Raw genomic sequence first — 13,472 nt, forward strand, 5'->3', positions numbered from 1 at the left:
CCTTTCCATCCTATAACCACGGCGTTTCATCCTCTCTGGCTACGGGCAGTCCAGTTAAGCCCATGCTCGCTGAGGACACACACTTGAAGAAATAAGTAAATAAGCATTGTCTCTCATCTTCGCCTGCTGTGAGACTGAAAAATCGCAGGTGTCCGAACGCGGGTTCTCGGGAGCAGGGCCCTGGCCATGCGGGGTCCCCAGGGCAGTGCCCGGGCGCGGTGTCGGGGGCGGCCCCGGCTCTGCGGAGCCGGCGGGGGGAGCGCACGGCAGCCGCGCGGGGGGATTCGATCAGCGCGGCTGCCAAAGCCAATTATCGGGGAGAGGACGATATAATTATATTAGGGAACATCTGTACTTCATTAAAAGCCCTCGCGGGGCGGATTCGCGCCTGGCCACGTTACACACAGGCGCTCCCAGCCGCTCCTCGCCCCCGTTCCGCGCACGGCCGCCGCCAGCCCCGCTCCGGCAGCTGCGCCGCCCCGGGGCCGCGCCCGGCTCCGGCTCCGCGCCGCCCCCCGCCCCGGGCGGCTGCACCTGCCCCCGCGGCCGGGCCCCCGCGCCCGCCGGGAGCCCATCCCATCCCATCCGGACCCTTCCCTCGCCATCCCATCCCGGCGCGGCGGGCAGGCGGCGCTCTGCGGCCGGGCTGTGCGGGGCTCCGGGGCGGCGCGCTCCGCTCTTCCTCCTCCTCCTCATCCTCCTCCTCCGCGGCGGCGGCGCCGGGCAGATGCGGCGGATCGCGGGGCGGCCGTGGCCCGCAGCGGGCTCCCGTCGCCCCGCCGCCCGCATGGACGGCAGCGGGGGCAGCAGCAGCCGCGCGTAGCTCGGTGAGTGCCGGTCCCGTCCCCTCCGCCGCGCCCTGCCCGCACCGCGCTGCCGCTCCTCTGCCGCTCCTCTGCCGCTCCTCTGCCGCTCCTCTGCCGCGCTGCTCCGGCTCCTTCTCCCCGCGAAGAATCCCCCCCGTGCCGGCGCCCCACGCGTGCCGGGGCTGGGCTGCGGGACCGGCTGTGCCACCTGCTCCCCGCGGCGGCCCCGGCTCCCCCCGGGCTGCGGAGCTGCTCCCTCCGCCGGGACGGGGCTTGGCGAGCGCGCCCCGCTCGTCCTGCCCTCCTCTACCGGGAGTCCCGGGCTGGGGTTGCAATTGGGCTCCCGAACATTTGTTTCAGGGTAGGACTTTACCGGTATCAATTTTAGAGTTATTTTGTTTCGGTTAAATTTGATTTAAATTGACCCAGTGTCTGTGAGAAGCTGGGAGGAGAATGTCAGTTTGAGGATTGTTTTATTTACCTTACATTTAAAGATCTCTCCCTGTATATTCGGTAATGATTTGTTTTTGCAAAATAATTTTGTTGTGATTTATTAACTCCTGGAGTTTAACAGTCCTCTAAGACAGAGAGGCTTGTTAGAGGTTGAAATAATCAGCTTCAAAGCATAGACAGTGCCCTTGGTCGTAACAGGTGCAGCGTGCATATTCTTATGAACAATGAAATGGTTTCGGCATTCAGGTTTATTTGTATGCTCTGCATTTCTGTGACTCTGGAAAAATTGTCATGCTGTGTTATGTCAAAGATGTGCTTACGGCGTGAGCGTGTCCACAGTACCCAATTAGCAGGACAGGGGAGCAGCTGCACAGACCTCCTCAGCCCGTGGTGGTTTAATGCCCACGGTATTCCTGGGTGACATTGCATAGCCTTGGGTGTTTTGGTGGCTGTTTGAAGACCCACGCTGGGCACTGTTCCCTCTGGCACAGCATTAAACACTGGGAGATGACGAGGAAAAAGAGAAGTGCAGAGGAGGAACCATTTATGCTTTGATTGTATTCTCTAGACTTGATGGTCTCTGCCCATGTGTTGAGTAGGGTGGTGATGGCACATCATATGATGTTACTGACACCTGAAATACTGACGTTTGTATTCCACGGGAGAAATTTTCTGGGCATGTATTTTCCACATAAAAAGATAGTTATTGTTTTTTAGTGCCTTCCCGGGCTCCTTATTTAAGGCAAATGCCCAGAGTGATACCACAATTGGGAATTGGCTTAATAGGAGTCACTAAGGAGTTAGAGCTGTAGATCAGGAGGAAATTAGGCTGCAATTTAATTATTGTTCTCAAGCCAGTGTAGCTGAAAAGGTGTATCCAGCAGTCCTTGCCCAGGTTCAGCTCTTGCTGTGGGATACCTGTGCTCTGTGGTGCAGCCAGTGGCAGCTCGTTCCTGGAGGTGTGTCTGCCCTTCTGAGCACTGAAAGATGCCCCTTGCTGGTGCTCTGTTTCCCAGGACTTTTTTAATCTCACTGGTTTGTTAGGGATGGGAGAAGGGGTGGGCTGCCTTTGAGGGATGGGGGGGATGACTTGGTGCAGGAGTGAGGATGGGGAGTGCATTTCTTTGTTGCACTCTGGCTCTTTGTGTACTTCAATGAAAAAGCAAAGGAAGAGTCAAAGCTCCAGCAAGGGGAAAGTGCCTGGAGGCTCTGAACAAAGCCAAGGCACCGGAGATGTCTGAGAGGTCTGAGCTTATTGTGAGAGATGCACAGGCTTGGAGTTATGCCTGCTAGCTTACCCCATCATAGAGACAGTGCTTCCTCCTCCAGGGAATTGGTGAAAGTCATGGAGGTGTCCTCTGGGGCTTTCAGCCCTCTCCAGAGGGCTTCTCCAGTGGTGGGTCTGTCAGATCATGCTGATAACTGCAAGCAGTCAACTTTGTGTTGTTTTGTAGTGTCTGCAAACCTCGGGACAGCAAAATGTCTTGCAAAAGAGGTGGAGAAATATAACCAGGATTCCTTGTGGTGTCTTAACTTCCCTTGGACTTCTTACAGCCTCACCCAGCATTCTAATTCCATCCCCCACGGCAGGTGAAGGTAGGGATTTGTTCTGCTTCCTTTGAGTCAGGGCATTTTGTGTAGTTCTAATTCAGCCAAACAAGGAAGATAAACACCTTGTTAACCATTTGTAAGGTGTGACTAGTACAGCTCCCTCTGGTTTATTAAGGTAAAAGTGCTGTGTACTGTTAAACTACAACACGCTTCCCAAAAAGACTTTATTTAAGAAAATGGTTATTTTATACCATCAAGTCAATTTAATCTAATGATGTTTGGTTGAAAATATTTATAAAATTTTTAAATCAAATTTGAGGACAGTAATCTTGAAGGATTATTTAAAAATGCTTAGAAATAATTAGCAGCCTTATTTAACTTCTCGGAAAATTTATGCTGGTGAGAGAGTGATTTGTACTTTTCACATCGCTGGCAAAACGTGATGTTGCTGTGACTAAGCTGGATAATGTTTATGGGTCTGCTACAGCAATGAAGCTCTGCACAGTGGCCCTTTGGTTGCCTGAGGGTTTTTGTGCTATACATGCTTGTTTAGCAGGGTTTTGAAATGCATCTCTGGAAGGCAGCTATATGTGTAGCTGCAGATGCTCGTCTGGCCGGGCTGTGGCCAGGCTGCTGCTGTGCTTGGGAAGTCTCTGCTCTGCAGGAGCGTCTGACTGCGTGGGGCTCGCTGCATCCTCACGCTGCAGGTCCCTGCAGGTCACACTGCAGAGCTCACCTGCCCCAGAGGAGCTCTGGCCCCTCTCCACAGAGCTGATCCATCTGCAGGAGAGGGCTCAGGATGACCAGGTCAGGGTGGGGCTGGTGCGAGAGCAGAGACTCCTGGACACTCTGGCTGGCTGATTTAGCAGACTGGTAGCCCCAAGCCATTAGCTAGCCCAGTTTAGCAGGATGTAAACTGAGTTAGATGCTTCAGATACTGAGGATGAGAGAGCAGCATGTGCTGAAAATGAGCAAGGCTTTAAGGGGATTCCATTCCTTTTGCTCAATATTCTTCCTTTCCGACACAGTTACGAGAAGATGCTTTCTAGATGCTGCTGAAGGCATATGAAATTTGTGAGGAGTGGGTAGCAATGCTGTCCTCTGAGGAATGCCTCTTCTCTTACAGTAGGTAGTTAATAAATGAATGCATTCTTTTGCTACTATAAATTCCTAGTCAGAAGTTCGAATCTGTGTGGTGAATTTCTTAATTAATTTCATGTATTCTGTTTTCTGAATTCCTTGCTCAAGGACTGCTCTCTGTGTGTGTAAGAATAGTAGGTCACATGCTCTGGGATGCTTCTTTCAAACATCACCATTCTGGTTATTTTAGGAAGGTTTTGTCTAAGTAAACTCACTCTGGACACTTTTCCCAACTGCAGGTTTCCTGAGGGATGCAAAAGCTTAGCAGGTGTATACTGAAGGCTTTTCCTTTGCTGGCCAAATGTTTGCTCATGTCCTAAATATAGCTTCTGGGAATTCATGTTTGTTTTGGAGCTGGGGAACACTTTTCTCTTTTACTTTCTTTATAGATTCAGAGAATTTAAGCACAAGATTAACATTAAACATGTGAATATTCTCCACTGACTCATTTTTTGGATCAAAGGCAGAGTGCTCAGTCTGTTGAGAGGATGGAGCTCACAACCACTAAATGCAGGGAGCTGATCTGCTGCTATGCTTGTCTGAAAGAAGTATATGATATGAGTATTTTGGATTTATGTCTGTCTGTGCCCTAAATCCCTCTGCTAACTGCTGTCTTGATGTTGCTTATCTACAAAGTGCTTACAAAGCACTAACAAACCTTTGTGATGCTGCTGAGACGTGTTGTTATCCCCCTTTTCCATAAGGGGATGCTGAGAGAGTTTGGTGATCTCCTGAGACCACTGTGGGTTATGGACAAAGCTGGGCATTGAACGTGGGCTTTGAATTCCCAGCCTGGAAGAGGCAGCAGCACGGTGCCAGTACTGGGTCCAGCATTGCCATCTCTCACACTGCCAGGATGCTTCCCAGATTTCCATCCTGACACAGAAGCTTCTCATATCAGCTGCTGGATCAGGCTGCAATACAAAATGCAGCCTGTCTGCAGGAGTGAGCAGTGGCCTGTTAAGGGAAGGAATCTCAGAGTGAATTGTGTGTCCGTGCTGGCTCTCAGCCTTGCTGGATGCTACAGGCAGAGCTGATGCGTCAAGAGTCCTCTAATCTGAGCTTAGAGAAAAGGGAATTTTTCCATCTTCTCTAAGTACAGTGATTTTTGATTTCTTGCTGATTTAAAAATACTCATAGTGCCTCTACCAAGCAGGGAGCCTGAGTCCATGAATATAAATATAGACACACTAGGTGTGTGTGCCTATGAGCTGGCAAATGAATCAGTTTCCAAATCTGAACTTGGCGTGGTGTCACTTTTGACTCTGAGGTGGTTGTTTTTAATCATCCTTGTTTTATTGTATTTCACTTGCTTACATTAGAAGAATGTCTTGAAAGAGAACGGGCAAACTTTGAGCACAGAAGGACAGGCTTTGCACTGGTCTCACCATGCCTGTTCAGAGGTGGAAGGCCAGTGCCTGACTCCCTCCCTTGTCCCTGGTGCATGAGATCCTCCTGGACCACTGCAGGATTCCAGGACACTTGCTGTGACAAAGGCAAGGTTCTGTGTTTATTGCATTTTTCCTTTAGGAAATGCAATTCATCAAAATCCACTGTTCTGTAATACAAGACTGGTGACGAATTTGCACAATTCTCGTTTTCCATAAGACAGCCATCTGCTGTACCTGCACAGTAACATATGAGGGACAGACAAGCCCTAATTGGGAATTTACTACCTTTATGTGCTGGGTGAATGAGCCATCCTGAGCTTTTGCATGTATATAATGGCATCTTTTCTTCTTTCCTTTTATCCTCTGTAGGGAGCTTGTGTTCTTCTGAACTAATATTCCCTTCCATAAATGACCCAATCAGCCTTCATCACTGCTTGTTAGATCAGAAACTTATTAGTTAATAGCAGTTCTGTTCTTCCTTTTAGTCCCTTCTACAGCTAAGCTCATGGCATTTACAGACAGACTTGTTAGTCATTAATATTCTTTGTATTCTTCATCTTTGGCTTCAGAAGAGAAGGCCTTTCATCTTTTGCTTTGCTTTGCTTTGTTTTTTAGAAGAAGCCCAGTTTGACTGGAGGAAAAAAGAAACCAAAAAAACATTTCTCTACTGCTTTCTTTCAAGCTTCCAAGCAGTCTCCCCTGCTGACTTTGTACTTTTGCAGTAGACAAACATTGACTTTGTTTTCACAGAATATAGCTGATTTTTTTTTTTTTCTAGTTTGCCTTTTTGGTTATGCCTCAGTAGCTTGACAGGACCGGATTAATTAATTAATGACTGCATCTTTTTCTGAAATTCTCACTCTTTATTCAGTTTTTCCATCAGGTTTATTGTACCTCAAATCAAGTTGGTATAGAGAGAACATAAGCATGTGTCTAAATTTAGCAAAATTGTGAAGGGTTTCCCTGGTTTGGAGACTAAAAGATTACTGAGACTGATCTGTGGATTCTTGTTCTTTTCTTTAAAAGAAACCCAAATGCTTATACCCAGGAATGTGTTTTAAGTCTGTGCTCTGGGGGTGACATGTGCGTGGGCAGGTTCGTTTGTAAATCATGTTTCTCAAATGGGAAAGGCTTTGTTAACATCACTAAATCCTCACTACTTGTAAGTGGTCAAATTCTTTGCTAATCTGCAGTGCTAACTAAAATGAAAATACAGAGATCAGCATTTGTTGTCTGATCACATGAAATCTCACACCTCATTTCTGATGAGCAGGATCAAAAGATAAAAAACTTGGTGCCTGAGTTGCATGTTTTGTTCTTGAGGTTCGTTCAATGCTTTTTTGAGCGTGCCAGTAGTTCATATCCATTCTGCTCAGGTTTCCTCACTCCCAGCTCTGATGCGGTGCACATCACAGTGTGATCATTAAGTGTGATTACTGCATTTTTGACCTATTTAAAAGTGTCTGGCTGTGAAATTCCAAAGATTCTAATTTAAGCTATAAAACAGATTATTAATGTGCTGCTGCTTACACATTTCATGGCTCATTTCCTGATTACAGCTGTTTGGAATGTGTACGTGTAGGCTGTTCCAATGCATGTGTATAAACATCCTACACCATTTTCAGCCTGGTCACCTGGCTTGGGGATCACGTTCCACCTACCTTCCACAGCTTAAAAACAAATAGAAGAGAAAGCCACAAGTGCAGGAAGTTGGGATGTTCCACATGGGTGCTGTCAAAAGGTCTGATGCTTTCTGCAGGGCTGGAGCTCGGGACAGGGTGTAGGAATGGGGATTGTGCAGGGGTGTGGAAGCTGGGCAAGGAATGTCTTCAGACAATCCCCTGCTGTGCCCTGTGGACTGGAGGAGGTGCCCTCTGAGAGCATCAGGGATCCGTGGCTCTCCCTGGATTGCTGCCAGGAGCTGTACTGAAACTGGAGCACAGACAAGATGCTGAGTGTAATCAGTGGGTCTGCAGAGAGAAAAGATGACTGTTGAGCTCTTCAGTCTTTTCCATTGCTTCATTCAATTCTGACAACTTGTTCATGGAACTGAAACTCTGCAGTTTCAGTTTCAGACCCTCCCTATCCGGGTGCAGAAAGAGTTTGGGGTTATGGTTACATGGGTCACTTAGGATTCAACCAGCATGGAATAATTCACCAGGGTTACAGGTGCAACTGCAAACAGTGGGCCCAATAGAGAAATTCAGGTAGGAAGATCAAGAGCAGGTGAAAGTGTTACAGAAAATATCCTGTGAGGCACTTCTGCACAGTTACACTGAGTCTTCTCCTGGCGAGGCCGTAATGAAAAGATTGCCTTGCTGTGTTTTGTAGGATAAATTAGGTGCTGAAAACTGCACCTGGAGATTTCTCTCTGAGCTGGGAACATGTGTAAAGCTGGGTGTCTGACTGGCTGAGTTTGGTGCTTTGTTCCAGAAGGGCTGAACCTGATCCTGTGTGAGCTGCCAGATTCAGATATCTCCTCTGTGTGAGATTAGCAGTGATTTTATACAAGTTTTGGCTGCAGGATCAAAGCAAGGTCTGGAGCAGGTGTGATGCTCTCTATCAGGGGTGGGATTTGTGCTTCTGCTCCTGGCATGTGCAACACTATACAGCATTTCAGTGTGTATTGCTTCAGAACTTTATGAAGGCAGAGTTGCTGCCATTTGTTACTCAGTCGCTGGAACTGGTCGGGACCCTTTGGATCCTTCTGTCTTTCTCCCAACTGGAAGGTTGGAAGTGAGGATGGCTTAGCCCTGGTGGAAGATATCACTGCACAGTGTACACAGCTGGCAGAGCAGCAGCTTGTCGTTTGCCGTTGTCTTATTTCTTAATGTGGTGTAGTAAATTATAAATGTACACAAACACCTACGGAGTGTTTCATTCACGAGCTGCCAAACTGCAGAGTGCTTTTTGAAAGTGCTGTTTTGGGGGTTGTTTTTGTTTTGTGAGATAATTTCATTATCTGATACCAGGCATTTCCTAAAAGTAAATGAATCACATGAGGACTCTGTGTCCATTAGTGATTCTGCTAATAAAAATCTGGTTGTTTTTTTTTTTCATTCCATAAAAGACCTTCTGTACCACAGTCTTTTTATGCTTTGTGGCAGTTATTAGCTGCTATCAGGTCATTTTAGAAAGATCATTATTTGCCAAAGGATGTGCTGTGGCCAACAGAAGTATTTGAAACCATAGATTGTTAGGATTGTATACATTGTTGTGCAGGAGGGTTATATAAATAGGGATGGTTCCTGCGAGTCCTCTTGTGGCATTACTGACATGCCCCTCTTCTGGGCTGCAGCAGTGCTAACAACGATCCCATTTGTGTATTAAAGCAAGGATTTTCTGAGGTGGAACCACAAATGACATCAGAATTAGGATTAAAGGGCGGTCAGTACTGATGGCAAGCCCAACATAACATACAAGCCTGGCTGCCGTTAGGAGAATGTGCCCATCTAATAAGCAGCTTAACTTGGTGTATTACTGTGAAATAGAAAGAACCATGGAATATGTGATGTGAATAGTAGGCTGGATTTCCCTGTCACTTCGTATTTATGCTCCTGGAGCTGCTCTGGTTTCACCAGGGTTACTTCTGAATTGCACCCAAGGGATTGAGAGGTGGATTTCCACTTCTCAACACCTTTCTTTTTAATCTGGAAACTACTATAATTTCTTTGGTTTAGCTCTAGATTTGAATTTTTCATATCAGATAAAATGTGTGCTAAATATCTTAGCAGTAAAACTAATTGGTTCAAATGTTTTATTTTTCCAGTTCAGCTGCTGATACAACTTCATCCAACTCTGTTGAAGGAAATGGTCATTGTCCTTTTCTCAGTAATAGTAGTTGAATCGGGCCATTAAAGGCCAATTCCAGGAGAGATATTAGCAAATACTAAGGCTTGATCCACAGCACTTTGCAGTCAAATAAATCAGCAATTGCTGTCTACACAATAGCAGGTCTAGCAGGGCTTGAGTGACTTTGAGATTGAGAGCTCTTGTCTTGAGTATTGCTTAAGTTTCCTGAAATCAGTTAAACTGAGATAAAGCCAATGGCTTCTTCATGTCTGTTGGGGTTTCTCAAAATTTATGTTCCTCACTGAGAATAGACTTTGCCCTGCCGTGGGTTGGGAGAAGTGGAAACCTTTTCCCTTGAACTGTAAATAGACTGCTGAATATTTATATTCTAAAGGTGTTCAACCAGCCACTGCAATGATATTTCCAAATTGCCTTAAATCACTTCCTGATGGTTTCTGTTGCAGGTATCCGGGTTTTACTTTTTTGTAGGCTTTTATATGTGTGAAATTTCCTTATAAGGTTGTTGTGTCTCCCTTCCCTTCCATCAGGATTCTTCTTTACAGCCACATCTCAGGGGTATGTTGTGAAAGAAAAGCCTGTTGGTACCAGGCTGTGTGTTTGGGTGTTTCAGTAAAGACCACAAGAAACCAGAGGTTCTCTCCTGCACACCTTCCATCTTGATGTTTTGACAAGCCCCCATTTAAAGCTCTTATGGCAAGTGATTTTTATGAGCACGTGTGGAGGGGAATGTGCAAAGTGCTTGAGATGGTGGGGACTGGAAGAAGCATGACAACTGCTTTGTGTAAGCTGATCTGTGTTTGGGGGAACAAATGGTGCATTGAGATGACAAATGGAGCAGCCGAGGTGCAGCTGGGCAGTTCCATAGCGGGGGCACCGCCAGGCAGCTCCATGGAAGGAGTTTGCAGTCAATAGAAACAATTTCCTATTAGTTTTGAGCTTTCTGATGAATTAATGGTATAATTCTCATTGATTTAATTTAATCAGATTCCAGGGGCTTGATTTGCAGTTTTCTGGTAGTAGTGTCTGGTGATAATGACTGCATTTATCAAAGTCCTTCCATGTTGGAGACAGGCTGGTTTCCATCTGTGATAGAAACAGGGACAGTGAGATTCTGAGACTCGTCCAGTGGCTGCAGTGTGATGGGTCAGAGCACAAGAGTTAAGTGTTGGCACCCTAACAGCCAGACTGGTCCCACGAGTTGTGCATCTCACATCCTTTGGGCCACTCTGTGCCCTTGTCCTTCCTGGGGAGGGCAAACAAACCCCACACAGACCTGGCACTGCTCCCTGCCCCAGAGCATTACTGCTGGCACCAGTTAAAGCTCCAAATACTTGAGGTCTCCAACCATCCCAGCTTGGCTTTTCACCTGGTGAGGACACATGCAGTGTCACATTGCTCTAATTGGTTTTGGTTTCTCTCACACGGGTTTGAATGTTTATTGGCTTTTGTCAGGAGATCAGGAAGGAATTAAAGCTGCATTCTACTTAATTGTTCCTCAACATTTCAATCATGACAAAATTGCTCCACCCCAACTAGTAAAATAACACTTAAGGAGACTTAATTAGAGTCAATGCCTGAATTTTATTTATATGTATCTTTTTATTTCTACTAATTACTGTGTTAAGTAACAAGTTTAATAAGACCAGCTTGTAAAATGAATGACAATAAAAACAGGGGAAGAAGAGAATGCTTGGGTTTTTCCCTGTAACAGGACTGGAGGATTTTTTTACCCATGGGTTAGACTTGCAAAGCCTCCAACCCTCCCCTATTGCTTTTTTTTTTTTAAAAACAAAGATGCTGTCAACACAAATCACCACGTCTCCAAGAGGGTCTTTTACCTTTCATAAAAAATAATAAAGGCCTGTATAAATACTCCTCATATGCTGCTGCTGGATTGTATTAGTGAAATATGTCAGTGGTATGTGCAGCCCCATGTTTCATGGCACCGCTTGAAAAATGAAAGACATTCATGTGAGTTATTTGGAAGACAGTGACAAACCTATTTGGCCAAGCAGTGTCCTGCAGGGAGCGTTTCCAGTGTCCTGCAGGGAGCATTTCCAGGCTCCCAGCAGAGGCAGGTGTGTGTGCCCAGGTGCTCCCAGCGCTGGGGCAGCTGCTGGAATGGGGGTGGCTGTGGGGCTTTGCAGTTTGCTGGGCTTTCCCAGAGTGACCTGTGGGACTGAGTTACAGGCACCAAGCCTGTAACTGGTGGCCATGAAGATCTTTCCTGCATGGCTTCCAGAAGTTTGAAAGCAGGGAAGGCAGGGTGGCTGTTTTGGTTTTTTTTGGTTTTTGGGGCTTTTTTGACAGTTAATGTGCTGTTGGGTCTCTACTATACCTTGGCATTTCTTAGCCATGTTTTACTGAGCTTCTTGGATAATCTGTGTGTTGCCAAGACGTGCTGCAGAGCTCATCAGACACAGCAGAATCCAAGGCTGTGGTCAACCTGTAAAGCAATGTAGATTTCCACCTGACAGTGCTGGCTGGAGCAGGTTGCACCCCTGTACACCTGGTGCCCCATTCTGCTGGGTGCAGACGTTTGCATTGGTGACCAGAGCTGGTTTTTTGAGCCAGAAGAACAGGGGTGCTCAGGGACAATCTGGGTTTGGATTTGGGCAGCCAAGGAGAAGGTTACCCCCGCCACCACTCCTGCTGAAGCTGTTGTGCTTGCCTTCCCTATCCAATACAACAGGGACAACTGGTAGTAAAAAGCAAGCAAGAAGCAGCTTTTGCCTGCAACTTTTTATTATTTTATCTAGTCCCTGAGCCTTCACTGTATTATCTCCTTAAATCTCTGTGCCTGACACTTCTGCTTTAGCACAGTTGAATGTATTACTGTCCTGGGCTGTAATAGAAAAGCATGTGCTTGCAAGCTTCCAGAGGTTTCCTGGGAGGGTTTGGAGTAAATCTCCCAACGTGCAGCTGCCCATTTCAATTCTCCCTTTTCATGTAGCCTCTTTTTTTAGCAGTGAACTATTGCGAGGATAAGTTGCTATATGCAAATTTGAGATTAAACCTTTTGTGTTTCCAGCATTTTCTGTTTGAGTTGCTCAAAGAGTGGTTGCAGGTTCCCAGCTTTGGGCTCTGCCCCAGCTGAGGGCTGGGAGTGTTGCTGCATTCGAGGCTCACGTTCCTGGGACAGTGAGTGACGGGATTGATAAAACCCATGGGAGGGTGATCTGTACTGCAGGCAGCAGCAGCACAAAGTGGGGGCTCTTTTGGTTAATGAATACTGAACGTCTCCTGTCTAACAGCAAGTTGTGTCGTGCTCTGCAAATGAGCATCTTTACAAGAGGCTGAGCTGCAGGCAGGGGGGGCTGCTTGGGAATTCATTAATTCCTGTCTGGCTGATGAGTGTGCTCCAAACTGGGCTCTCTCTGCGGGTCACCCAACAGTTGGTACCATGCAAGATGATTTTTTTCTTTTTTTCAGTTGTTCAGTTCTAATTTTTTTCCTCTTAAAAATCTTTACTTAGGGTTTCTCTGGATGCTTTTTTCTAGCTGCCCACATTGCATTTCCTACATCACAGTGTCCTCAAAGAATTGGTGTTATAAATTTTTGCACTTAGCAGTCCCTAAATTTGGCTCTATTTGTGGCAGGAGTTCCAAAGGGCAAATGCATCTCGGAAGCATTGTGGCTGTGGCATGAAATGGTAATTGTAATGCATGGAAGATCAGCTGCTGATTTATTTTTATTAGGGCAGATGGAAATTACTATGATGTTTCAAGTAGGGCGTAAAATAATATCTTTCATCTCATTCCAGTAGGAATATTAACTTCACATTTTGTATTTCTTTTCTTTCCCAAACCACTGAAAAATGCTTAGTATGTGACTTGAGTGTCTGTTCTATCATGTTTACGTAGGAAGGTTTCTCTTTTTTTTCATGCTCATAATAGGAAAAGTGTATTTTGGTTTGTGATGCTTTATGTAGTGTAGAAGTTCCAGTTCCTTTGATCAGAAGAGTCTCTGTTTTTAAGCAGAAATGTGCATTTATCCCCATAGACAAAAGCACATTAGGGAATACTTTTCCAAACAGGTCACTGTGGGTGAACTTCAGTTTAAAATCCACCTGGAGTCAAAGATTTGCTCTCAGCAGGAACACCTGGGCAGCCACGGCTTGTGGGAGGACAGTTTCTACTCTTGGTTTCCTACAGGTGAGAACCAGTTTGCTCCTGGAGACTTCATAGATACACAAGTAGTTCCCTGGAAGGCTGACTGCAAACTGAGGTTCTGAGCAATGTCTGCATGCTCCACTCTCACTTGTGGAGTTGCCCCAGCTGTCCTGGCATGAGCTGCAGGGAGGACACGACTTTGGAGA

At 46.3% G+C, this 13,472-nt stretch overlaps 1 protein-coding gene across 2 annotated transcripts in view; it reads left to right on the forward strand.

Moving 5' to 3' along the window:
- The first annotated feature begins 696 nt into the window (after positions 1-696).
- RASGEF1C (RasGEF domain family member 1C) overlaps positions 697-13,472 on the forward strand; it is a 70,965-nt gene continuing 58,189 nt past the window's right edge. Inside the window, exons 1-2 of one of the 2 annotated variants that reach the window (XM_021552241.3) lie at positions 715-827; positions 2,714-2,855. The gene's annotated coding sequence lies outside the window, so the exon portion shown is untranslated. Of the gene's footprint in view, positions 828-2,713; positions 2,856-13,472 lie in introns of both variants that reach the window. The other variant, XM_021552242.3, reaches the window with a different exon arrangement.

This window comes from Lonchura striata, chromosome 15, assembly GCF_046129695.1.
Source record: "Lonchura striata isolate bLonStr1 chromosome 15, bLonStr1.mat, whole genome shotgun sequence".
Taxonomy (NCBI): Eukaryota; Metazoa; Chordata; class Aves; order Passeriformes; family Estrildidae; genus Lonchura; species Lonchura striata.